We start from the raw sequence: 25,730 nt of genomic DNA on the forward strand, positions 1-25,730 counted from the left end.
TTAAGCCTTAGATTGCATTTGATTCTTGAAATAATTTTACATTTTCTAATTAGTTGATAAATAAATGATTTCTATTTTTTTAAAATCTAATTATTTCTTGTTCTTTTTATCTGTTAAATTTTATTGTATTTTTACAAATATTTAACTGAAAATAGATTTTATTATAAAAAATAAACTTAAAATATTTTTAAGTAAAACTTCCTGAATGTAGCTTTATAATTACATCTTCAAATTGTAGACCATTTAAAAGTAGATGGTTTCATTTTTGTCAATAATGACTTAACCAATAATATTTGAAGCAAGATCTTACCTCAATTATATTATAACAAAACAATCGTAAAATTTTCTCTTAACAAGACCAATATTATGAAAAGAAATCGTTAATAGGCGATCTTTTCATGGAAAACATCTATAGATTTGAAATCAAACAATAGAGAATTACTGATCACGAGAGCATTTAGAACTAACTTACGACCTAGAACATCAATTATGAAGTGTTCATGCAACTAATAGTAAGAGAGTCAACATTAATACTATTGGAAATTAACATCACGTTTTTCAAGTTGAACAGTAGGATAGGAGGGGAATCATGGAGACGATTTTTTTTTTGAAAATTTAAGTTTTGTTATCGTAGTCATTATTACAGGAACTGTCTAAATTTCATGTCGAATAATTGTCACATCAATTGTAATTAATGTGAAAGGAGGCTTTTGGAAAATATATAATTGGTGAAATCAAAGGCCACTAATTGTTGTGACCAAGAACTTGAAGGTCTTGAGGGTCTAATTTTGGATAAGTTTAATAAATCAGCTTGTATGGCACCCATGATAGGATTACTCGGGTGAACTTACCTTTGGCGTCTATGAACATAGACATAGATAATCGTCCAAATTAAATGCAATTTCTTCTCATCAATGTATCGTGCAAGAAATCTATTCCGAAGAGTAGACGGGCTAAAGATTTTTAAATAGGCACTCGTTAAATCTCTCGACAGTAGGGATTTATGTGAAGGTTATAATGCATAGGTTTATTTAAAGGCAGGGATAAAATTAAATGGGAAGTGTTGCGATTAGTGAGGTTCAAAAGGACATCTATGGAGACAATGCATCCATTAAGAAGGGATGTCTGTTAATAGAGATAGGAAGATATAAATTCAGCTTGGTAATTGGTATATAGATCGACAACAGAGCTAGATTAATTCTTTATGGTGGAATAAATCATTATCCTTAAAATAAAAGTTTGAGAAATAATTCTATGTAAACAGTAGATTTTCATTGTGTATAACAACGATTTGAATAATATTTGAAAGGACAGGGATAAAATGAGATCATTATGAAAGGTTGTCTTAATTTATAAAATCACCCTCCTTAGGAAGTCGCATTAAGGAGTTTGTGAATTGCATTTGAATTGTGTTGTGTACAGGATAAATTGACTTCAGATATACAACAGGTTTGCAGATATGTGAAAAAATTTGCATGAAAAGAATATGAAAAATATGCCTAGATTATGAAAATAGGATAAAGGCAGAAATGCGTTATAGTACTTGAATGACACGACCCTTCAAATGGTTGTATCTATTTCGAAGAGGTAACTATTTTTCTTTAAGACATGAAAATATCAATGGTAGTAAGTGAAGAATGATTGTGGAGAATAACTATTTTTCGTGAAGACATGAAAATATCATAAATAAACACCAGCAAGTGAAGAAAATATTTTCTAAGAGTTTAGTTGACGAAAATATTTTCTAAGATTTTATTTGAAGACTGCAATAAGAGATTGCAAGAAGTCTTATGCAATTTTTGCTATCAGATTTATGAACTGTTTATGATAGACCTATGAAGAGGTATTTATTCAAATGTATGAAGAGGGTCTAATGAAAAGATTTTGGAGGAGAGTCACGTAGCATATTATAGAAAGTTTTATGAGAAGTGTGAGTACGAATGTGGAAAGGATATGCAATCATACATAATCATATTCAATTTATCTAATGCTGTAATGTCCATCATCCATTTGAGAAGCATGTGGTACTGTCCATTGGAAGTTGGTTCTTTGTATGTTTATAGAAGGTTAGTGGCTTGCAAATCTAGAGTTGGTGCTTGAGTGGGTTGGTGCCCACAAATTGATGAGGGTTTGGTGAAATATATTTGTAGAAATGCTTTTTTAGAAAAACATTATTATGCTATGGCTTTATTTCAAAAGGGATTTCTTGTAAATTGTGTTGTGATGTATAATTGTGGCACCTTATGTTGTATTATATATGATGAATATGTTTATGGTATTAAGGTTGAAAAAGTAAAAATTGTTGTTTGACTGCTTCATCCCACCTTGTAGTTTAATATTGAGTTATCAATTGGCACCAAAGTTGGTTCCTTTGAATTGGCCCAATTGCTAGAAGGTAAATTTTTTAAGAGCAAATAACAAAAGGAAAAATAAATAAGTGATAAGGAAACTCTGAAGCTTAGTATTGGAGATGAAGCACCAAATGCAAATAATGAGGTGATAAATAGAATTTCCTTGGGGATATCGTGAATTCTTTGAAAGGGCACACAATCTTGTGGGTAAATTAGAGATGAATTTAGAAGATGGGATGCAGGGGACTCCCCTTAATACCATAAACTCATAACATAAACAAAGAAACAACAATAAATGCGAGAACAAAATATGGACTTCTTATTATCGCTGCAAATGCAGAATTACATAATTCTCAATTACAATATGTTAACCCAAATGGGTGCTTTCATTACAGTAATCTGCAAGACAGTGCTGCGAACTATGACCCAGAGTTGTCCTAGACAATGTTCGAGCCTTTCTTAAATAAGCAGTTTTATGCTGCCCAGGAAAGTTCTAGATGCTCAAACTTAATACCTAGGGCCGATAGACCCTAACAATACATAGAGTCGGCCAAGTACATCTTTGACAAATTATTTTAGAAATTTCGGTAGCCCAACTTCTGAAGGCCATAACTCACGAACCGTTGCTTCGATTGGCTATTATAACCATTTTTCGAAAACGCTAGCTCCTGATCTACAGGCTCCAAAGCTCTTTCATTGAGTTTTTGGACCTCATCCAGGCACTATAAGGCCTCTAACGGTGAGCTTGAAGATTTTTCTGCAAATTTTTCCATTGAAAATCCTCAATAACATCTTTGATACTTAAGCTAGAGCAATGAGATTTTTATGGTAGGCTTATATCTCTAAAATGAACCTTCTTGTAGAAAATGAGAACATTCTGAGCTCGTATGACAACCTTACTAAAAATAGTAACCACTCTGTCTACTAGTCCTTATTAAAATAGAAAAGACAAAATAAAATATTTTTAGGTGATGCAAGATTGCCTTTACAACCAGGATGTTCTTGTATCAGACACTCGGGGTAATTTGAGAAGTGACCCCGTCATGTCTTAGGTGTTCAGAGGAAAACCAAGACGGTTAACCTCCTCCTTTGCTAGCTATGATGAATCCTCAATTGGTCTCCCCTTCCATTTGACCAGATATTCCTCAGAAGTTTTGTTTCTAGTACTTTTTCCAACACGACTATCTAGTATCTCCTCAATCTCCTTTGTAGTCGAACTAGTTGCTGGAATGCTCCACTGCGCTTCTGCAACTTCATCTCTATCACCTCCTTCATAATACTTTGTCAAATCTAAAATATTAAATACTTGTGAAATATTCAATTCAGTAGGCAACTCCACTTCATACGCATTTCTAGAATCATGCCTCTTCACTATCTTGCACGGTCCAAACTTCTTCATCTTTAGCTTATTATATGTACCTACTGGAAAATGCTCATTTCTCAAATGAACCATGACTTCATCTCCAATCTGAAATTCCTTATATCTCCTTTTCACGTCTGCCTTAGCCTTATACTGTGTATTCATCTTTATGATGTGCTTCCTCACCTCCTCATGGATGTTCTTCAGATGTTCAACAAAATCTTTTGCTTCAGCACTACTTATCTCTCCCTTATCCAACTTCCTCAATTCAGAAACATTTCTGGGACTACTCCCATATACAATCTGGAATAGTGATTTACCAGTACTCTTATTGACAAAATTATTATATACAAATTTTGCCAGTGGTAAAATCATATCTCATCCTTTTGGTTTATCTCCAACCAAGCATCTTAGCAAGTTTTCCAAATTGCGATTCACAGCCTTTGTCTGCCCATCAGTTTGTGGATGATGTGATGAACTGAACTTCAAATTTGTCTTCAACTTCTTCCACAATGCACACTAGAAATACCCAACAAATTTGGTATCTCGATCTGAAACTATACTCTTAGGCAGACCATGTAGTCTCACCACTTCTCTGAAAAACAACTCTGCGATATGAACAACATCACTAGCCTTCTTGCAAGGAACAAAATGTGCCATCTTTGAAAACTAGTCAACCACCACAAAAATAGAATCATGCCCACACTGTGTCCTCGGAAATCCAAGGACAAAATCCATGCTGACATCCTCCCATGGCTTCTCTGGTACAAGTAATGGTTGGTACAACCCTGTATTGTGCTTCACTCCTTTTGCGATCTAACATACTCGACAACTTTGTACAAAGTTCGTCACTTCTTGCTGTAATTGTGGCTGGTAATAATTTTCAGCAACCAAAGCTATAGTTTTATCTCTACCAAAATGTTCAGCCAATTCTCCACTATGCTTCTCCTTGATGAGGTTCTCTCTTATTGAACTTCTTGGAATGCACAATTGCTTCCTTTGAACAACATATTATCTTTGATTATAAAATCCAACCACTTTGTCATGTCAAGTGTAACAGGTTCTGTACAAGCCTTCTATGCTTCACCAAAATCAGGATCATCTGGATACAATGTACTAAGTTCCTTGAACCCAACCACCTCTATTTGCATTTTTGTTAGCAAAAGTTGTCTTCTACTAAGAGCATCTGCAACTTTGTTAGACTCCTCACTTCTGTGTTTCAAAACAAATGTATAACTCTGCAAAAACTCAACTCACTTTAAATGCCTTTGGTTAAGTTTTCCTTGACTATTCAAATATTGCAAAGCTTGATGATCAGTATACAAAACAAACTCCTTGGGAAGAAGATAGTGTCTCCACTTCTTCAATGCTTGAACTATAGCATAAAATTCCTTATCATAAACAAAATATTTTCTTTTTGCATCATTCAACTTCTCATTGAAATAAGCAACTGGTCTACCTTCCTGGCTCAAAACAACTCCTATTGCAGTACCACTAGCATCATATTCTACTTGAAACACCTTGTTAAAATCAAGAAGTGCTAAAATAGGCTGCTCTATTACTTTCTGTTTCAATAGATTGAAGCTCTTATCTGCCCCTACAATCCACTTAAACTCTTTCCTATCTCCTCTCATTGTTTCAGTCAAGGGTCCACAAATACTGCTATAACTTCTTATGAACTTTCTATAAAATGTAGCCAGTCCATGAAAAGATCTTACCCCTATCACGCTCCTTGGAGTAGGCCATTCAAGGATAGCCTTCACTTTCTCTAGGTTCATTTTTAGACCTTCTCCTAAGACTACAAATCCTAGGTACACTAACTCTTTCTTTACAAAATTGCACTTCTTCAAGTTTATCAACAACTTTTCTTCCCTCAACTTATCAAACACCTTGCGAATATGAATCAAATGCTCCTCTAATGTCTTACTAAAGATCAATATATCATCTAGGTAAATAATGACAAACTTACCCAAAAACTCCTTCAGTACCTCATTCATGAGCTTCATGAAAGTGCTTTGTGCATTGGTTAGCCCAAAAGGCATGACTAACCACTCATATAGTCCTTCCTTTGTCTTGAAAGCAATCTTCCATTCATCACCTTCTCTGATACGAATCTGATGGTATCCACTCTTCAGATCTATCTTTGTGAAATACTTAGCTCCACTCAAACAATCCACAATATCATCCATCCTTGGCAATGGAAATCTATACTTTATTGTGATCTTGTTGATAGCACAATAATTTGTCCACATCCTCCGTTCTCCATTCTTTTTTGGTGCTAATACTGCTGGTACAACACATGGACTCAGACTCTCTCTAATCAACCCTTTCTGCAACAACTCTTGAACTTGCCTGTTCAACTCTTGACTTTTTGCTAGTGTTATTCTGTGCATTGCCTTGTTTGGCAAATTGGCTCCTCGAACCAAATCCATTTGGTGACTAATCTTCCTCACTGGGGGCAATCCATCATCTACATTATTTAATACAATATCAAAAAACTCTCTCAACATATCTGCAAATTCTGCAGGTACCTCCTCTACTTCTTCCTTACTATTTTTAGGAATTATAGCAAAACACATATGCTCATGCTTCATACCTTTAAGAAACTTCTTTCCATCAACAAAACATGTTTTGGCAGCACTACATACCTTTTCTTCTTTATCCTTCAATGGATTTAGCTTATGTTTCACTCCATCCTTAGTTAGAGTGTAGGTATTTGCTCGCCTATCATGTACAACATGCCTGTCAAATTGCCACGGCCTACCCAACAACATATGACATATGTTCGTAGGTATGATATCACAGAGTACCTCATCCTGGTAGTTTCCAATCTTGAACTTCACTGAGCACTGCTCATTAACCATGACTTTGTGGTCATCTTGCACCCAAGCAATACGGCATGGATGCGGGTGTTTCTGCCTCTTCAGCTTCAACTTGGTGACCATTATTTTTGACACTAGATTATCAGTACTTCCACCATCAATGATCACATCACAACACTTATCTTCACATCTGCACCTTGTGCGAAAGAAACTCCTTCTCTGATCAGGTTCATTCTTACCACTTAGCAGGACTCTTCTGTTAACTAGGACTTCTCCTCTTTCAACATTTTCAGAATGTGAGGATTTGGCATGTTCATCAACATGTGCAACTCTGGCCTGGCCTTCTGTTCTTCGATCTGTCCTTCCTTGGCGTTGGGTACATTCAAATGCTCTATGCCTTTCTTCTCCATAGTGAAAACATTTCCCATGGAATCCTCCTCTTCCACATCCTTGTCCTCTGCCTCTTCCTCTCTAATCTCTATTGTTCTGATCATGGAAATGATTGGAATTGTTTTCCCATTGGTTCTGATTGCTACTTCTAGCCTCATCCTTGTTCTTCTGATCATCATTACGGCCTCAATAAGATTGTCCGCTAGATCTTCCATTGACCTCTTCCACTATTCTTATTGTCAAACTTCTTGCTCAGTTTCTCCTCAACTCTTAGGGAAAACTGGTATGCCTCCTCAATATTGCTTATTCGAACCAAACCTAGCTCGTCCTGAATGCTTGGCCTTAACCCATTAAGATAATGGGCAACTTTCTCCTTATCAGCTTCTGCATGGCCGGTTCTAATGAGAACTCGGTAGAACTCTTCGGTATACTCTTGAACAGATTTTCTCGCTTGCTTTATTCCTTGCATCTTCTTTAACTGATCAAGCTCATAATCCATAGGAATGAATTCTCGCTTCATTTTAGCTATAATCTGATCCCATCTAGTGATTTTGTCCTTTCCCTTTCTATTTCGCTCCAACTGAACCTCTTGCCACCAGATCTTTGCATGTCCATTTAGTTTTTCCTTCGCAGACTTGACCCTATTCGTATCCTCAATATCTTCATACTTAACGTACTCCTCCAGTTCATTGATCCAATCAATCAGCTTTTCTGGGTTAAGATTTCCTGAAAATGTGGGAACCTCAAACTTAGGTCTTTTTCCAATCTTGGAGATGGCTTTAAAAAGCCTCTCTTCCTCTTGATTTAGAACTGCCTATGCTTCAGCATTTTCTTCTACTTCGTCCTCGTCCTCGCTTTCATCTCTTATAGGAAGATTTATTCCTCTTTGCATTTGTTCTTCCAATGCTTGCATTTGCCTTTGGAAGGCTCAGAAACCCTTAGGTGTAACACCTACAACTTTTTCACCACACTCTTTGTGGAGGCATTTTCACGCTCCCACTGAAACCCTAGTGCAAACTGCCTCACAATTGGCGATCTGTCTACACACTCAGCCCAAACCACGGTCCTAGTGCAAACTGCCTCACAATCGGTGATCTGTCCACACACTCACAAACTCTAGCTCCGATACCACTTGATGCAGGGGACTCCCCTTAATACCCTAAACTCATAACAGAAACAAAGAAACAACAGAAAATGCGAGAACAAAATATGGACTTCTTATTATCACCGCAAATGTGGAATTACAAAATTCTCAATTACAATATGCTAACCCAAATGGGCGCCTTCATTACAGTAATCTACAAGACAGTGTTGCGAACTATCACCCAGAGCTGTCCTAGACAATGTTCGGGCCTTTCTTAAATAGACAGTTTATGCCGCCTGGGAAGGTTCTAGATGTTCAAACTTAATACCTAGGGCCGATAGACCCTAACAATGCACATACAGTTGGCCAAATACATCTTTGACAAATTATTTTAGAAATTTTGTTAACCCAACTTTCGAAGGCCATAAGTCATGAACCGTTGCTCCGATTGGCTATTATAACCACTTTTCGTAAATGCTAGCTGCTGATCTATAGGCAAAGAAACCCTTTTTTCGAATTTTCGGACCTCATCTAGGCACTCTAAGGCCTCCAATAGTGAGCTTGAAGATTTTTTTGTAATTTTTTCTACTGAAAATCCGCAATAACTTCTTTGATACTTAAGCTGAAGCAATGAGATTTTTATGGTAGACTTATATCTCTAAAATGAACCTTCCTGTAGAAAATGAGAACATTCCGAACTCGTATGATAAACTTACTAAAAATAGTAACCACCTTGTCAACTAGTCCTTATTAAAATAGAAAAGACTGAAAATAAAATATTTTTGGGTGATGCAAGATTGCCCTTACACCCAGGATGCTCCTGCATCAAGATGAGTGATTTTAAAGAATATGATGAGATAATATGAATAATGAAGATGCTGATAAAGAGAGTTTTAAGGAAGAACGCTATTGTGTTATAGATGATATTTAAAAATATTTAAAGATCAAAAAAATAATTTCAAAAGTCAAGTGAATATAATGTAGAATTATTACAATAGAGAGAAGTATATTGCCTAGGGTAACAAGAGAGGATAACTTTGATCGATAAACTCCACTTGGAAATAAATAGATCATTTTCGGTCTGTGAATTGTGTTGAGAAAAGAGAATAGAAAAAAGAGAATTTGGGATAAAACATAAAAGCCATTGCCAATGGTACACCTAGTTTTATCCAAATGATAATTGATGATGAGAATAAGATAAAAGATTGGCAAGAACGATCAGATTCTTTTGATGATATTTTGAAGCATGAGAAATTTATTGCCTACAACAATGGAGAGACATATTTTGCAACAGTACAACTAATATTGTCATTGATGTTAGTAAGATAATATTATAGTTAGGAATGGAAGTGATTGTTGGAAATATTGTTGTTGACGTCAAAGATGAAAAAAGTGATTGTCTAAATTTATGTCAAAAGATATCATATTAGTTATTATTAATGTCAAAGAAATCGTTGTCAAGGGGGAATTTTATAAGATAATATACGTATTGATTTCAAATGGTAGATTGAAATCATACCATTACAAGAATAAGTCAAGGTTGATGAAAAGATAAGTTACCAAACACGAACTAATCAATGTGTTTTAAGGTGCAACACCTATAATAAGGGAGACGAATGACATACGACAATAAACAAATTGTTGAAGATAGCAATTGCTTAGGGATTAAGTCAACTACAACAATATGGCCTTATTTTTAATAATGTCAATGTCTCCTAGAAGTATAACACAAACCATTAGTTGCATTGAATGCAAAAGACAAAATTCCAATAGATGATCACATGACTAAATTGGAAATCACTAGTGTAAACCATCAAGTATATGACTAACAAACCAAATCATATTTTGGTAAGACCCAAATATGTGCAATGATTAATACAATGATTAGTGATTGAGACTTCAATTAAGAAAAGTATGCAGGATATCAATTATCAAATGCCTATAATAATGATTAGAATTAACAATAATATTATGGAACACATTGAGTATGCAATGACTATGTGAACGATTAGTATCAATCAAGTATGTTATGCAAGACATCAATTAAACAAAGTAGGCAATGTCGATGATTGACAATTAGTAATATTTAGACTAAGACAAAAATCAAATATGCTAATAGATATGATTTTTATTAAGTTAATAAGAATTACTTACATTAATTAACAAATAGTTGCATCCATATGAAAATATCTCCCATTCAATAGATACCGCTTCTACTAAGCGATATGTGGAAGACATTTAATCATAAGGAAATAATCAATTGATGAAGTGTGTGTTGAGTTACAAAGGCAATTGAGCAAATATGCCATGGATAATACTTGAGAAGTTTATAACAAATACATATGAAGTGATTGAATATATTATGAGACTTGTGAAGAGGATTGCACTCAGAGATGAAGATGACTTTGAAATAATGTCATAATAGCATATTGAACTAAGTTTTGAGAGAAATAATATGACATACTTATAAGGTTTTTAAAATGAGATTTTAATTAGCCAATTATGCTTTAGATTTTTGTTGGCAGCATGATATCTCATATCAGATAAAGGGAAACCGATGTCGAGAAGTTTGGTAAATTGTGTGGCAACTTTCGTAAAAATATGGCAGACCGAAAAGATGGTGAGATTCGTCAGTTTTTGCAGTCGTAACTCCCTGTGTAAGACACTAATGTTTCATAGTTTGTAGCACTTGGAAATCGGTTGCTCATTGCTAATCATGTTGTGTCATTTAAATATTGTGTCGTCCATACCACATTTGTTGGAATTTATAAAACCAATCTGATTTTCTGAAGCCTCCGTAAAGTTCATTTAATTTTTAGATGCGTTTTATAGCTGTCAGCAACTCAATGTTTATAGCTACTCAAATCCAATCTTATCCTATTCTAATTACTTAGCGGTTAAGTTATTGAAGCTCCTCTCTCATTTACTTAGCGGTGAAGTTTCCTGAGTTATAAATAAAGGAGAATGATTTCAGTTTGAAAAAAAAGAGAAGGTGTGCAAGCACGTGCAACCAGACAGAGCTCAAAACAAAGCTTGTAAAAGAGGGTTACCATCAGTAATGTTTGCGGTAGCAAATAGTTTTATTGTGTACTTTGTTTCAGGAGAGAGGACTTAGTATTAAGTTTGTTTTATGTATTGCCTTGTAGAGCAGGGATTATTCTAGGCAAAGATAGTTTCCATACAACCTTGTAGTGCTATAGATTTTGTTTCTGTAACAATAGTAGAAATTTGTGTTGTAGATGTTCATTTCAGATTACCAGTTGTATTAGTTTATTTCTCAATTAAATAGAAAGCAAGAAGATATCTTGCATACTCCTACATTTTTGTTTTTGATTAAGGAAAACAGGTTTTGAAGGGTGCCTGAAACCCTTGACAGATCTTATAATTTTCAATGAAGCCCAAACTTAAAAACAACAAACCTTAGATGAAATAGGTCACTTGACAAAACAAGGTGGCCTTACAGATAACATAGTGCACTACTACCACCTAAACAGGTTTTAAACGAGATCCTGAAACCCCATGGTTACAAAAGAGGACATTTAATCCTGAAACATGTCAAACTACAAGACAACAGGCCAAAGAGATTAGAATAACCTAAACAAAAAGAGACAACCTCAAAAAAGACTAGGTGAGTAGCTGGAAAAGAAATCCAAGTTTGAAGATTTACTTCTAGATCCCATCTTTTGAGAATGTAAAGACATATCAATTAATGGAAAAGAGGGCTTGAGCTTTTTTCCTTTTACTTTTGTCCATCCATCCTCCACCATCCCAACAACCTTCTGCTAAGCAAGGTCATCCAAACCACAAGCATCCCCCAAATCCCTCTCAACGAGGGAAGAAGTACCACCACCACACGAAAGAGGGGCAACAACTCCCCCCGGAGCCAGGGCCACATGAGGAGCATCAGCCGAATCAGATATATCAGCATTCGAAGGAGGGACAACAGTATTGGCCACCATTGTAGGGGTAACATTGAAATCATTAGTTATTGTCTCCTTTTGAATCTTATTCCGTTGTGAATTTGTTTGTTGGGAAAAACAGAGCAACAATCTCTATTCTTGCTCTGTAATTTTTGGGATTTTCATAAGCAATGGGCTAACATGTCAGATTGGTAGTTAATATTTGGTGTTGTCTCGGTGTATTCTTTTGCCGAGTGGCTCGATTGTTCTTTATGGACCAACTCAGTTGTGGTGGAAGGTTAACCCCCTTGTATATTTCCTACATGGTAATAGAGCTATTAAGCGCTTAATCCTAGTGAATTTCGACATTTGTGTTTGTTGGGTGTTTGAACTTATTGTGTAGAAGACATGGCTAGAGATGGGAGAAAATTTTGGCAGGAAGCATCGTCATTTAATGGACAAAACTATCATGTTTGGGCAAGAAAAATGAAGACCATCATGATAACAAATGACTTGTGGGATCTTGTGAAGAATGGTTTCACAGAAACTATAGACCTTGCCCTGTAATCAGAAGACTTAGTTGAGAGAGACAAGACGGAAAGATCCTAAGGCAATGCTTCTGATTGAAGCAGTCTTGATAGAAGCTTTATTTCCAAGAATAGTAGGAGTTACTTATTCCAAAGAAGCTTGAGATATTCCTGAAACTACGTTCAAAGGGACTGATCAAGTTCGTATTGTGAAGCTACAACTACTTCGAAGAGAATTTGAGTCTCTTCTTATGAAAGCAAATGAATCTATTTCAGACTTCATCTCTAGAGTTTCCAGTTTGATTAACCAGTTGAAAACTAATGGATAAGAGATTGAAGAACAAAGAGTAGTGGAGAAAATCTTGAGGAGTTTACCTTAAAAATTTGATACACTTGTAATTTCCATTGAAGAGTCTAAAGACCTGTCCAAGTTAACTATGATGAGTTGATGGGTTCTTTCCATACTCATGAGCCTCGTATCAATAGGTCTGCAAATTCTTCTCAAGAGCTAGCTTTTAGAGCTCAAGTCAATGCAAGAGGGGGAGAGGAAGAAATAACTTTGGAGTGGTTCTACAGGATGAGGACGTGGTAGCTACTCACAAAGAAATGTTGGAGGAGAAAGCTCAACAAGAGCAGATGACCATGAAGGAGCAAGAACCTCTCACAATAGCCCTTGAGGAGGAAGAAGAAATATCAGCTCTAATAATATAAATGTTGAATGTTATTATTGCCATAAGTTTGGGCGTTATTCAAATGAATGTTGGAAGAAACAAAGTGATCAACCTCAACAAAATGCTAATGTAGCTAATGTAAATGTTGGAGAAAGAAATGATAATACAACCTTCATCATGTGCAATATTGGTGAAGAAGCCAACCGTAAAGTTTGGTATTTGGACAATGGTTGTAGTAACCACATGAGTGGTAATGAAAGTCTGTTTTCTTTCATTGATAAGGATAATAAGTCTAAAATTAAGATGGGGAACAATGGAAATGTTCTTGTTGTGGGCAAAGGATCTTTTATGATCCACACCAAGAAAGGTGAGAAGAAAGAAATTCAGAATATATATTTTGCCCTTGGTATAAAGCACAATATGATCAGTGTTGGACAACTCATCCAAAATGGATATAAAGTGATGTTAGAAAATGACAAATGTGTCATTCATGAGAAATATTGGAGCAAGAAAGTTGTTGCAACAATCCAACTGACAAATAAATGAATGTTTCCATTAATGATTGAGACATATTTCGCTTCTCAATCTTTTGTTGCATCTCCCAAGCGTGTACAGTCGTACAAAAGGAATCAACTTTTAGAAATGTGATTGAAAACCCTTCCAAGTTATGGCATTAAGGTATGGACATCTTGACCATGTTGGTTTAAATTTGTTATCCAAGAAAAGAATGGTGGATGGTTTGCCGAGTATTGTAGACACCAGTGGAAAGTGTGAAGCTTGCATTTTGGGTAAGCAACATAGGTTGCCCTTTAGTTTTGGTAATTTCACAAGGGCTAAAGTACAATTGGAGTTGGTGCATATTGATTCGGTTGGCCCCATGCAAGTTACTTCCATAGGAGGGAGTACTTATTTTTTGACCTTTTTTGATGATTTCAGCCATAGAACATGGGTGTATTTTTTGAAAAATAAATTTGAAGCTTTTGTTAATTTTTTAGAGTTTAATTGAAAAAGAAAGTGGACATTGCATCAAAGTCCTAAGGTTGGATAGAGGAGCAGAGTATACCTCCAATATTTTTACAAAATTTTGCAAGCAAAATGGTATAAGGAAGTAGCTTATAGCTAGTTATGCTCCACAACAAAACAGAGAGGCTGAAAGAAAGAATAGAACTATTGTTCAAATAGAAAGAAGTATGATGAAAGCAAAAGGTCTCCCAACTGAATATTGGGGAGAGGCTGTAACAAAAGTAGTTTACTTGATTGATAGAAGTCCTACAGAGGCTAATGTGATAAGATTCCTCTTGAGGCATGTGCAAGACATAGATGGATGGTTGAACACTTAAGAGTGTTTAGGGGTGTAGCATATGCACATGTTCTAAAGGGGCAAAGACAAAAGTTTGATGATAACGGTGTGAAGTGTATCTTCATAGGTTATAGTTCATAATCTAAGGCATATAGATTGTATAACCATGTCACCAAGAAGATTATTTCAAGAGATGTTGAGTTCATAGAAAATGAGTCATGGGATGGCTCAGTGGATGCATCATCTGGCACTTCAAGTAAAGTGCCTATTATTGATGATCAACAAGGCAAAGCAACAACATATGCAAATGGCTCCAAACAACTCCTGGTAGCTCCGGACTCCTCCTCCGATGGGTTGGGCAAAGCTTAACTTCGATGGGGCTGCTAGAGGCGACCTAGGGAAAATCGGTATTGGCTATATCATTAATGATGATATAGGTAAGTGGATTGCTAAAAAAGCCAAGTCTATAAATCCTACTTCTAATAATTTGGTAGAGCTCAAAGCACTGGAAGAAGGACTTCAACTCTACCAAAATTTAGGATTATCTAATATCATCATCAAAGGTGACTCTCAAATTGTTTTAAACGCAATAAGGAAAGGAGCTACACCCAAGTGGGTCCTTAATTCAAAGCTAGAAGAAGTCCTTAGGTTACTAGATCGGTTTGTAGAAACTCAGATTTGTCACATCTTTCAGAAAGGTAACTGGAAAGCAAACCAATTGGCAAATAAGGAAGTTGATGGTGAAAATTCCTTGGTATACAAAGATGTGTTATGAATATTCCTAGTTATAGTTTTTATTTAATTTTAAGCCTTTAGAATCAATTCTATTAGGTATGGTTTCTTTAAGTATGTTGTATCTATAATCTAGGTTATGTAGATTGCTTAGTTCCTCTTTAAGGTATGTTGTAATATGGTTGAATGAGCAACTTATACTATATTCTTTAATTATAAGCCCTTATTGGTTGTATAGCAGTTAGGCCAGCGAACAACTTTATAGGTCATGATGCTTTCAAGATAATCCTCACTAAACATAAGTTTTTAGGACTCTATTCGATGTTAGTGTCGAAAGTGAAAGATATGATGGTGATCTTTTTAGGTATGTTCCTCCCATCACCCGAATAGTAGTTAGTATTTTTTCATCATTCCCTTTAGTAGGATGTATACCTGTTCCTAGTCTGGGGTCCTTGTCCACATCATGATAGCTTCAAGGTGACATCAAGTTTTTGGTCTAAGATGATGTAGGCAATAGTCTAGGTGTTTCTAGAGCCTTTGTAGAGTATATCTTTACCTTTTAGTCCCTGCCTCGACCCGTGTTTGTCATTTTGCACGTATTTTTCTTGCTATGGATACATTTATTTGCGTCTTTCATGCCTCAGAGGTTCACATAATGGTCTTTCGTGGCAATATAAAGCCAGAAAGGTGGAATCAGGTGCTTAGGCCAGTTGATGGGATGGCTCTAATCACAGTTAGCAGGGCTTTAGGCGAGGGCTTTTTGAAATATGATTTCACCCGGAGGACGAACAACGACATCATAGGTACCTTTATTGGGTGCATGGCTAAAGCTAGGATAGACAAATGGGATATGGTGAGACTCTGTTTGACAATTTTTTATCCCATTTGGTGTCAAGTACTGGTAGAAGCTATCATGAGCTTAGATGAGAAGTTCAGAATCGCCCTTCTTGAAATGTATATGGATCGTCCACCGAGGAGCTTTGATTTGGTAATTGTATGTGTTGGGCGGTCATTATGCACGAGGCCAACGACAGGAATCTATTGCGCAATTCCTCTCTTGAAAAGCTAATCTTTTGGGATCAACTCCAAGGTTTCGTATTTGTCTTGCGACGCACCAAAATCTGCTCAGTTGAAGAGAAATGTGATTGTTCACAAGGAGGCCTTTGCTGGTTCGTTTTTAAATCTCAGAATGAAGTAAATCTGTTTGCTGTCTGAAAATAACACATCAAAAGAAGAATATTTTGTTTTGTATTTTTTGATTTTTCAATGAATGCAATTCTAACAATGCAACTAAAACGAATTCCTATTCTAACAAGGGGTTAGCAAAGAAAATAACGATATTGAAAGCAAATAACATGAAATTGAAAACCTAACGGACATAAGCTACATAAAATAACACACTGCGAGTTAAGCTTTCGAATAAATCGGTAGAAAACCAATGAAAACAGGAGCAATGCTTCCTAGAATCAACTAATGCAATCGTTGATGGGAAATTTCAATAACCGAATGATGTTTCACCTTTACTCAAATCGCAAGGCCACATAAAGTGCACTCATGCGAGACGAAAAGCTATGTAGAGACAATTTGGTGATCTCTTCTCGAGCTCGATACGTCAACGGAATTCGTAAATCTATAGCAAACACCATAACTAAAGAATCGCACAACGAGAAACAACGCAATAAACTTTGGCTCAATCACAATCTCATGAATAAAATCCACAAAAATATGACACATTCAGGCAAGAATCACTACACTCCAAATGCGAGCACCAAAAGCATAATTTTATTGCATAATAATGGCGGCCTTTGTAACATTTTATAATGGGGCATATATAAGAAATCGTTTGCTCAATTTGTGTTGAGAGTGAGATATTCTTCATGCAATAAAATGCTTTTAACTAATAAAACAAACTAAATATATAGACTAACAATTAATCTGGTGCTTAGAGGGACTCCATCCATATTTTATTCATTAATTGGATCCATGAGCCCTTTATATGTCAAAAACAAAGAAAACATGAGAGAGAAAGTAAGAGGAAGCCATTAGTCGAAGTGGAAGTGCATGAAGGCGTCAAAAATGGAAGCTGGGCTTTCACTAGGTGTGTGTCAGAGTTAAATTGGCATCAGAATGTGTTCTTGGTGCATGGAAAACACTATTTTTGGAACTAGCAGTTAACTGTCGGTGCACCTCTGAATTGTGGACCTGCATACCTGGGAACCTGCGGACCTACGCACCTCGATTGGGTCAAAATCTCAAAATTTTACTAAGTGTCAAAATTAAAATTCTGGAATTTGCGTTTTGTTCGTCTTCATCCCAAAGCTATGTTTGGATGTTTGCCCTTGAATTTCTCTATCATCTCAGTAATCTTAGCTGCATCTGGAAGATCTAAGGCCTCATATTTGTCTTTCACCTTCTGTCTGTAGTTGTCGACCTCAATTTGAGTCTCTGCAAAATCTCCGAGTTTGGTGTCCAACTCTAATAGGGCCTCTTCTATCCTGAATGCTTGTCTGATATCCTCATTGCTGGATGCTTCTTCTAAGGTCTTCTTAAAGTTTGCTACCACAACCTGAATAGGCAATAACTTCTCGTGTTCATCATCTTCAAAAATATCCAAGCAAGCATCACTGTAATGTCTCTTTGCTTCCAGAATTCGCTCTCAGGCTTGATCTTTGAGCCGGTGTATCTCATCATACAATGTTTCCATTACTTTATTGCCCTTCGCTATTTTCTCTATCCAATCATCAATCATATCTAGCTCTTCTCCTGTATATGCATCAATCAAAACCCGATACCTTTTCCCTTGTATGGCTTGTAGAGTCTGCAAATCCTTGCTCCAGGCTCGTACCTCATCCATGATACTAAAGTCCTGCTTCAAAATTGCTACGATCTTATTCATGACATTCTACTGCGTAGCATGCAACAACTTCAAATTCCCTGTGATTATCGCAACACTTCTATCCTCAAGGCTTTCTTGCCACTCCTAACAAGCTTTAAAAAATGGGTCGAGCTGTACACCTCCCCCTTCTCTAAGGATAGTATTCAGAGTTTGCTCAGGTTGTTAAGGATCGAGAGGACCAACAACTTCGGCTAAATATCCCTTTAAGATCTCAACTTGCCTTTGAAGTGTTCGGAGTTCAATCTCATCTTGCTCCATATGCTAGAGAACCTCTTTGACTCCCATAGTCATCATTTGTCAGGCTGAGTCCCGTGTAGGCCTTCCCAACATAAAATCCTTTAACTCATAATCCTCGAGGCTAAAGCCTTCTGCATCTGTACCTTCAGGAGGGAGGGCCACTTGTGCAAATAAATCTTGGTTCCATATGGTGGTGACAAACGCGAATGGTATGGCCTCATGTGATGGAGACTTAGGTTTGTTCAAGATCTCTGCAATGTTACAAATGCCATCCTCCGACGCACGGAACTGAGGCTTAGAGCTCCTCATTATTTCCTTATCGAGACCATCTTGGGATGCGTTTCTCCGCAGCCTTGGCTCTTGATGACGAAGGGGTGTGTTCAACTACCTCCTTCACTTTATCACTCTTACTTGGAGTCATTTCCTATTGCGAGGACTCCTCTTCTATTGCTTCAGTCTCTGTGGATCCTGTAGCTTGCTCTTCAGCATCTTGGGAAGGTTATTGTGAATATTCTATCATTTGTCCCTCCTTTGACACTTCATCGGTAGCCCTTTGTTCCGGTTGCTCCTCTGATGATGGTTCCTTCTGAATATTCTCCTCTTCTGAACTCTGAGGCGGAGGAGTTACCGAGCCCTTATCTACCACCGTAATTTGTGTTGGAGATGGAGGAGTAAGATCAGGACCCTATGTATTTGACAGCATTTGCGTCCAGTCTTCTTGTTGAGGTTCACTTATAGGGGTGTCCCTCATCTTGTCCCCAATCAACTCTATACCTACGGGCATGAAATCAAAATCTGACATTGAGAAAATGTCACTGTCGTCATCATTCTGTTCATCTACGCATTGTTGTACTTCATCTTCCAAAGAAGAGAGTTCTAATGGTTCTGCTTGGGTAGATGGCGAGCTACTCGTGACACTCTTTCTTCTTTGTAATTCCGTGGCTCTTGTTAGCTGAGTTCTTCCTCATAGGGGCATTTGTTCTTCCTCTTCCTCCTCGGATTTTGTTTCTTCTTCTTCTTCATCTCCCTCCATAATGGTTTCGGGGATAGATGGATTAGGCACTAACTTTCTACTAATCCTTTGCCTTTTCTTCATTCGAATTTTAATTCTTTTCTTCTGTTTCTTGAAGGTAGAAGGAGAAGTTGGCTCATCTTGTGGTTGGCTAAGTACAATGGGAGGCAATTGCGGTTCATCCTGGACTTGGGTAGCTCCAGTAACTTGGGACCCTAGTGGATTTTGTTCCTGCTGCTGGGGAGGCACCTGTTTTGTTTGAATTGTCTGAGGAGAGGTCCTTTTTCTTTTTTTCTTTCCTTTCCTTTTAGGAGGATGATAATATCGAAATTGGGTGATCAAGCTGGTAGATTGTTTTTGGCCTGATAGGATATTGGGCTGCAAAGGTAGGAATCGTGAATTTCCTTCCTTTAACTCTTTCTGGGCGAGCATGTGCATGGAAGATCATTGTGTCAGGAATTGGATCAAGTGGAAAAGGTTTCTTGATCCAATCCTTCGTCATTCTGGTAACATGCCTTGCTCGATGATTAATACCATTGGCCTCCTTCCTATTAACCTCATCATTCAAAATAGGCCTTTCACCAATTTTATCTGCATTGAACAAGGGGTCCAGTAGCTCCTTAGAATCTTGTTGCCTTATCTCGTCAGGGATGTTCAACTGGAGAGCCTTCTTCGCTAGATACAAAGTAATCCTACAATAGTCCCTTATGCGAACATCATAGTCATTTGTGGCATTCATCCAGTGATCTTCAACAACATCCTCATGATGGAAGTCCTTTCCTGCCAGACTCTCCACTTTCCCAACATTGTCGAAGTATGGTTGAGGAGAGTTGTACTCTTCGAGGGGATAGTTCTCCCATTCCCACTCGAAGGACGAAATATCCTGTTTTCTCTTTACCTGATACGCTCCAATGACCAATGGCCATGTCCGGCAAGGCCTCTGTTGTCTCTTTATCTTTTCATAGGCCGACTCGATTTGTTGAGAAATCTCCAGTAGTACCAGTTTGTCACTAGGATATCTAGGGAGCTTTTTAGGATTGATGGATTCACCAGGTACCCATAGATATGTGAATGTCTTGAACTAGATGAAGTAGGCTCCAAGAGCTGTTATTTGCACTTTTGCTTCATCAGATAACTTCTTCCCATAGCCTCCCTCAATGAATTGAATGATTGCAAAGATGAACGCATCATTCACGATTCTGTATTCTTTGCTCTGTCCTGAGAGCTTGTTCTTCACCATTTGAGGGTAGACTATGTATGGCCATGCAGTTGGATCTTGCATACTACCTCTCCTGTACAAATTGGGATAGTTTGTCGCCCTTGCTGCAAGTAGGTACACCATGTAAGAAGTCATGTAAAACTTCTTCTTGTCCTTGACCGTCCTCAGTTGCTCACAGAAGTTCTCACTTAGTGTGGTGGCCCAGTCCAATGGTATCTTCACCTGTCTAATGGTCTCAATGAAGTTGACCATGAAGGTGCTGAGGTGGCGCACTGTGGGTAAGCCCATGACTCTGCTTGGGAGAATGATAGAGTATCCAATGTCTTCCTTCATGTATCCCTGAGTCATATCCACTTTGGCCATTATCCTTCTCCGAGGAGGCTTCTCAATGAGGTATGAAGACTGTATTATGTGAAGACTGTATTATGTCAATTGCCTCTTGCTGATGCTTCTTGTACCATCTCTCAGTTGATTCATATTACAGTTTGACGAATTGGTTTGCTCTAGGAAGATGGAAGACCCTCTCAATGTTGTCGGGTCGCAAATCCAACACCACTTCTCTGGTGACACTCTTGACTACCCTTTCATTAGGAACAAAATGTTGTGATAGGGCCATGATTAGCTCAGCTAATTGTACTGACACATGATGTGACGTTGTGTTAACCAATCCGGAACGGATCAATGCGGACATCATGGCTGACGTCTCTGTTGGCTTGTTGCAAATTCTCAAGAATTCTCCTATGTCTGTGTGCCCTAGGTCTTTATCTCAAATTTCTATGTGGTCGTTGTGGAATCTCAACTTTGAAGTTATACTTTGGAACTTGAACACAACAGTTTTGGGTGCTGCTTCGGATGTGGACGCCATTTGATTACTTGCACATTATGAGAGAACAAAACAAACATTAGTTAATTAATAGATAAAAACTAAATGCAAAAGAAAATGTTTAATTAAAGTCTAAATAAGCGTTAAATTTTTTAAAAAAGTCCCTTTGGTTTATTTCATCTTTTTTATTATTCCCCCCCTTTTTACAAAAAATTTAAAATTTAAATTTTTTATTTGTTTTTAAAACATTTTCAAATTAAAAAAAAAAAGTGTGTGGTGCGCGGCGTGCAAGGCGCAGCCCATGGTGCTGAGCCTTGCGGCTAGGGTTTCAAGTGAGCGTAGCCAAACTAGTGGCGTGCAAAGTTTTATGAGTGCGGGCATAAAAGTGCAGCCACGCATTAGCTTTTGAGTGTGGGCGCACAAAATGCCACCGCACGTGGGTTGTGAGCGCAAGCATAGGAAAAGCGTCGCCGTGCGTGGAATGCAAACGCAGGCGCACAAAAAGCGTTGCCGCATTGTATCATGACTGTGGGCGCACAAAATTTTGCCATGCGTGGAATGTGAGCGCGAGCACAGGAAAAGTGTCGCCGTGCATGGAATGCAAACGCGGGCGCACAAAAAGCGTCATCGCATTGTCTCGTGAGCGCGGGCGCAAGAAAAGTGCCGCCGTGCGTGGGTGTACCTTGGCGCTTGATCAAAATCCTTCAAACAACTTGGAAAAAATGATATGTGCTGAGGTTGCGCAGGGGGTTTTATAACCCCTCCGTTGGGCGAGGTGCGCGGTGCGAATCGGCGCACAATTCGTCCCCGCGTGCGCGTTCTTCAGTGCATGGTTTTTTAATTTTTTAATTTTTTAAATTTTTGATTTTTTGTGTTTTTTCTAATTTTCTAATTTTTTTGTGTTTTTTTAATTTTCTAATTTTTTTGTGTTTTTCTAATTTTCTAATTTTTTGTGTTTTTTTAATTTTCTAATTTTTTTGTGTTTTTCTAATTTTCTAATTTTTTGTGTTTTTCTAATTTTCTAATTTTTTGTGTTTTTCTAATTTTTTATTTTTTTGTGTTTTTCTAATTTTCACGACCCTAAGAATTTCTCTCTAATAATTTCTCCCGACTCTCAAATTGTGAGTTCGATAGTTTTTTGAAAAAAACGTAGGGGGTCCCCATTCCTAGTGAGGAATGGGGCAAGTGTTGTGGACACCATAACAGTACCTAGGTGGCTTGAATTGGTAATATAGGATCTTATAGCCTTCAATCAAGTATGGCCAAAAATGGAATCAAGTATTCAATTCCTCCTTAGATGGAGAAGTATTATGGTGGATAAGGGAAAGGAATGGCTTAGAAGCTATGTTGACCTGTATAATGCCTACATCCACCCGGGGGTAGAATTGGGAAATTTGGATGCTATGGACTTTTGCACATCTAGTATTGAGAAGTCTAGTAGGGAAAAGTTCTTTGAATTCCCCCCCTTTTCAGATGGAAAACCCTAATGACATTGTCGAGGTCATTATGGTTTTTTGGAAGAAGTAGGGTGTGCCAAGTTTAATGTATGTCCTCTCTGGTTTTTGGCTGGTGCTCTCGTCTGCTCTGCCATGTGTTTGTGTTGTCTCTTTCCTTGGCTGAGAGTTTTGGCTAGCTCTAGTCATGTTCATAAGTTTCAATAGTTTTACTTAGCTTTCATACTAGCTCTTAATAGAGATTTTGTATTAGACGTATTTTCTCTATTGCCCTTATTTGGCGGTGTATTCAGTGGCTGGTTAGATAAGTTATTTTCTGCTCTGAAGTCTCCTTTTCATATATGTAATTAACTGCACTCAATATATAAAAAGTCGATATTAATATAAAGCTTGTTATGCTCTTGGCTTGTCTACCATGACTTATGGTTCTATAAAATCTTTTAAGTTACGTTTATTATGGTCACGAAAAGGATATTGTTTGTTTGTGAGCACGGTATTGAAGGATGCTTATCTTTTGATTGATTGGAGCTATAACTGGTAAATGAAGTAGTAGCATTCAGATTCTTAGATGGGCAGATTAATTGGATTATATGTTTCTCATATTTTAAACCATCACTAATACTTCCAGCAAGGTTAAGCTTTTGCATTTAGTAGAGTAATTTTTCATTAGAGATCCTTAACTTGATTGTTTTTTATGATGTTTTTTTTCATCGTTTCAATTCATCTTCATGTAAACTTTCCACCTCAAGCTTAGAATAATTAAGTCTATAAAGTTTCATGAGAAAGTTTTCTGGGTAATTAATTTAAGAAATTCACCGAGTAAGTACACAACTTATGTCTTCTCACTTGGATCAGTACTCATTACAATATGCTCTGTTTGGCCCTTTAATCATCTAAAATTATATCAAACTTCAATTTGAGGTTTAATATATGTTTGTCTGGTAGCTTTGTAGGTAAAGATTAGTATATTGTGCTCTTCATCGTTATGTCGGGGTTTCTCTTTCTTCCTTTGGATAGCAGTGAATCCTAAGTATGTTAGCAGGATAATTTAGGAACATCTCAAAGAACTATGTAAAGGTTATTTAAGTAAGAAGTGGATTCAATAAAAAAATTGAAAGAGTAGGATTGGACATACAAGAGTAATATTTTTTCTATATTAGAAGGCATTACTTACTAATAATTTGGTGAAGATCACTACTGACTCATAATATGGAGAGTGATAAGATATTTAATACTTAATGAGGAGTATGGATTTGATTAAAATGCGGCAAGATGAAGTAACTAATAAGCCTAAGTAGAATAGTTGCATAACTAATTTTCAAGAAAGTAAGGCATGTGTGATTCTAGCTTACAGCAAGAGATGGGCGCATATTAAAAATCTAAAGTAATGGTTGGTATGTTCCTTCTGGCAACAGGATTCTATTTGGTATAAGCGTCATCAGAATACTTAAATCCATTAGCCTCTAGTCCAGTACATTGTAACAATAACAAGTTTGTAGTAAATCAATTGGGGTATGCCCCTTTTATGATGTAATAATAAAGGACCATGGTCTTGGGCAAGACTGAAGGTTTTCTTTTCCGTTCTTTCCTACCTGTGCCCGTTTGAATAGAGGTACTCTGTTGCATTTAATTTTATTATTATTTAATCAATATAATCAAGGCCTCCGCTGTTTATCGATAACAAAATAAAATTGTATGTTATCGTTGATGACTAAATATTTGACTTACTACTAAAAAGTAATGATTTTAAATGACTAAATCACAAAAAGACACTGCCAAGTACAACATATGGTGCAACATTTTTCTCATTGTGGAGAAGTACTGCCAATACCATGATAGACATGCTACTGCAACAAAATATGTGTAAAATGTTGATCGATCCAATCTAGAGTCATATCAGTTGTTATATTGTCATTGATGTCAAAGTCTTAGTTGGCTAGACATCATGTTAACTCACAAAAGTATCATATCATTTGATTGGGGAAGAGGAATTGATGAAAATATGATGAAGAAATGAGTGATATGTAAAGAATTCAATGGGTACTTGAATGAGCTGGACATTGATAATGTACTATTGGTTTGATTGTTTTGCAGTCATTTATTGTTTCAATGTATTGAATATCACAAGGTTAATCGGGTTATAAGGTTAATAAAGGGAGACTGTATTCATCGAGTGACTATAGTATTGCTTGACCGATTGGTAAAAGAAGAAGGAAAATACAGTGTCGCCCGAGAGAGCCATTATTGACCAAGTGTTATGTTTCTCGAGTAAATGTTATGTTTACCAAGTGATAGCTGGATGAACAAGTTTGGAAAATTGGAATTTGATGTTGACTTTTGATTGATATTTGGAAAGTTTGAGAAGGTTTAAGGCGTGAGTCAAAGTTTGTTGTGAGATCTATGATTGAGAAAATTCAAGAAGGATTTGATGAAAGAAGTTGAATGAAGATAAGGGTGGACACAAAGTTCTATGCAATTTATATTTTCTGTGTGTCTAAATTCATTGTATGTAGGAATTGTGTTACAACCTTAAGATCGACGATGGTGATTAAGTGACGAAAGATGGAAGGATCTAGAAGCATTGAGATAACTATTTAAGGAGATGTTGCGGATGGTTTTAGGTTGTTGGTTGATAGTTGATGTTGGCTAATATTATTGCTGATCATATTGATAAGAGGAGAGCTAAGTGTAAAGCTGAAGAAGGTGGAAAGAGATTGATAAGTTAGGAAGATCCAAGGAAGAGATTAGATAGAGAAAGAGAAAGAACAAAGATTTGAACAAGCAAAGCTAGTTTCTATTTTAATAGATCATTTTTATAATGGTATTGTTTAACCATTGCAGTGGAAAATCTCGAAAGTATTGAGTGGACCTAGAAAGTATATGCAATCCTATATAGTAACATTGATTAGTGGTGTTTTTAAGTCCTTTAAGTTAGGCCACTCTTTTTAGTGAA

The 25,730-nt window shown here is 36.8% G+C and overlaps 1 long non-coding RNA gene across 2 annotated transcripts in view; it reads left to right on the plus strand.

The window, feature by feature from the left end:
- LOC149531960 (uncharacterized) overlaps positions 1-25,730 on the plus strand; it is a 162,739-nt gene that overhangs the window by 68,863 nt on the left and 68,146 nt on the right. The window lies entirely within an intron of this gene.

This window comes from Cupressus sempervirens, chromosome 11 (assembly GCF_028749045.1).
Source record: "Cupressus sempervirens isolate cs-2001-9-10 chromosome 11, ASM2874904v1, whole genome shotgun sequence".
In the NCBI taxonomy this organism is placed as follows: domain Eukaryota; kingdom Viridiplantae; phylum Streptophyta; class Pinopsida; order Cupressales; family Cupressaceae; genus Cupressus; species Cupressus sempervirens.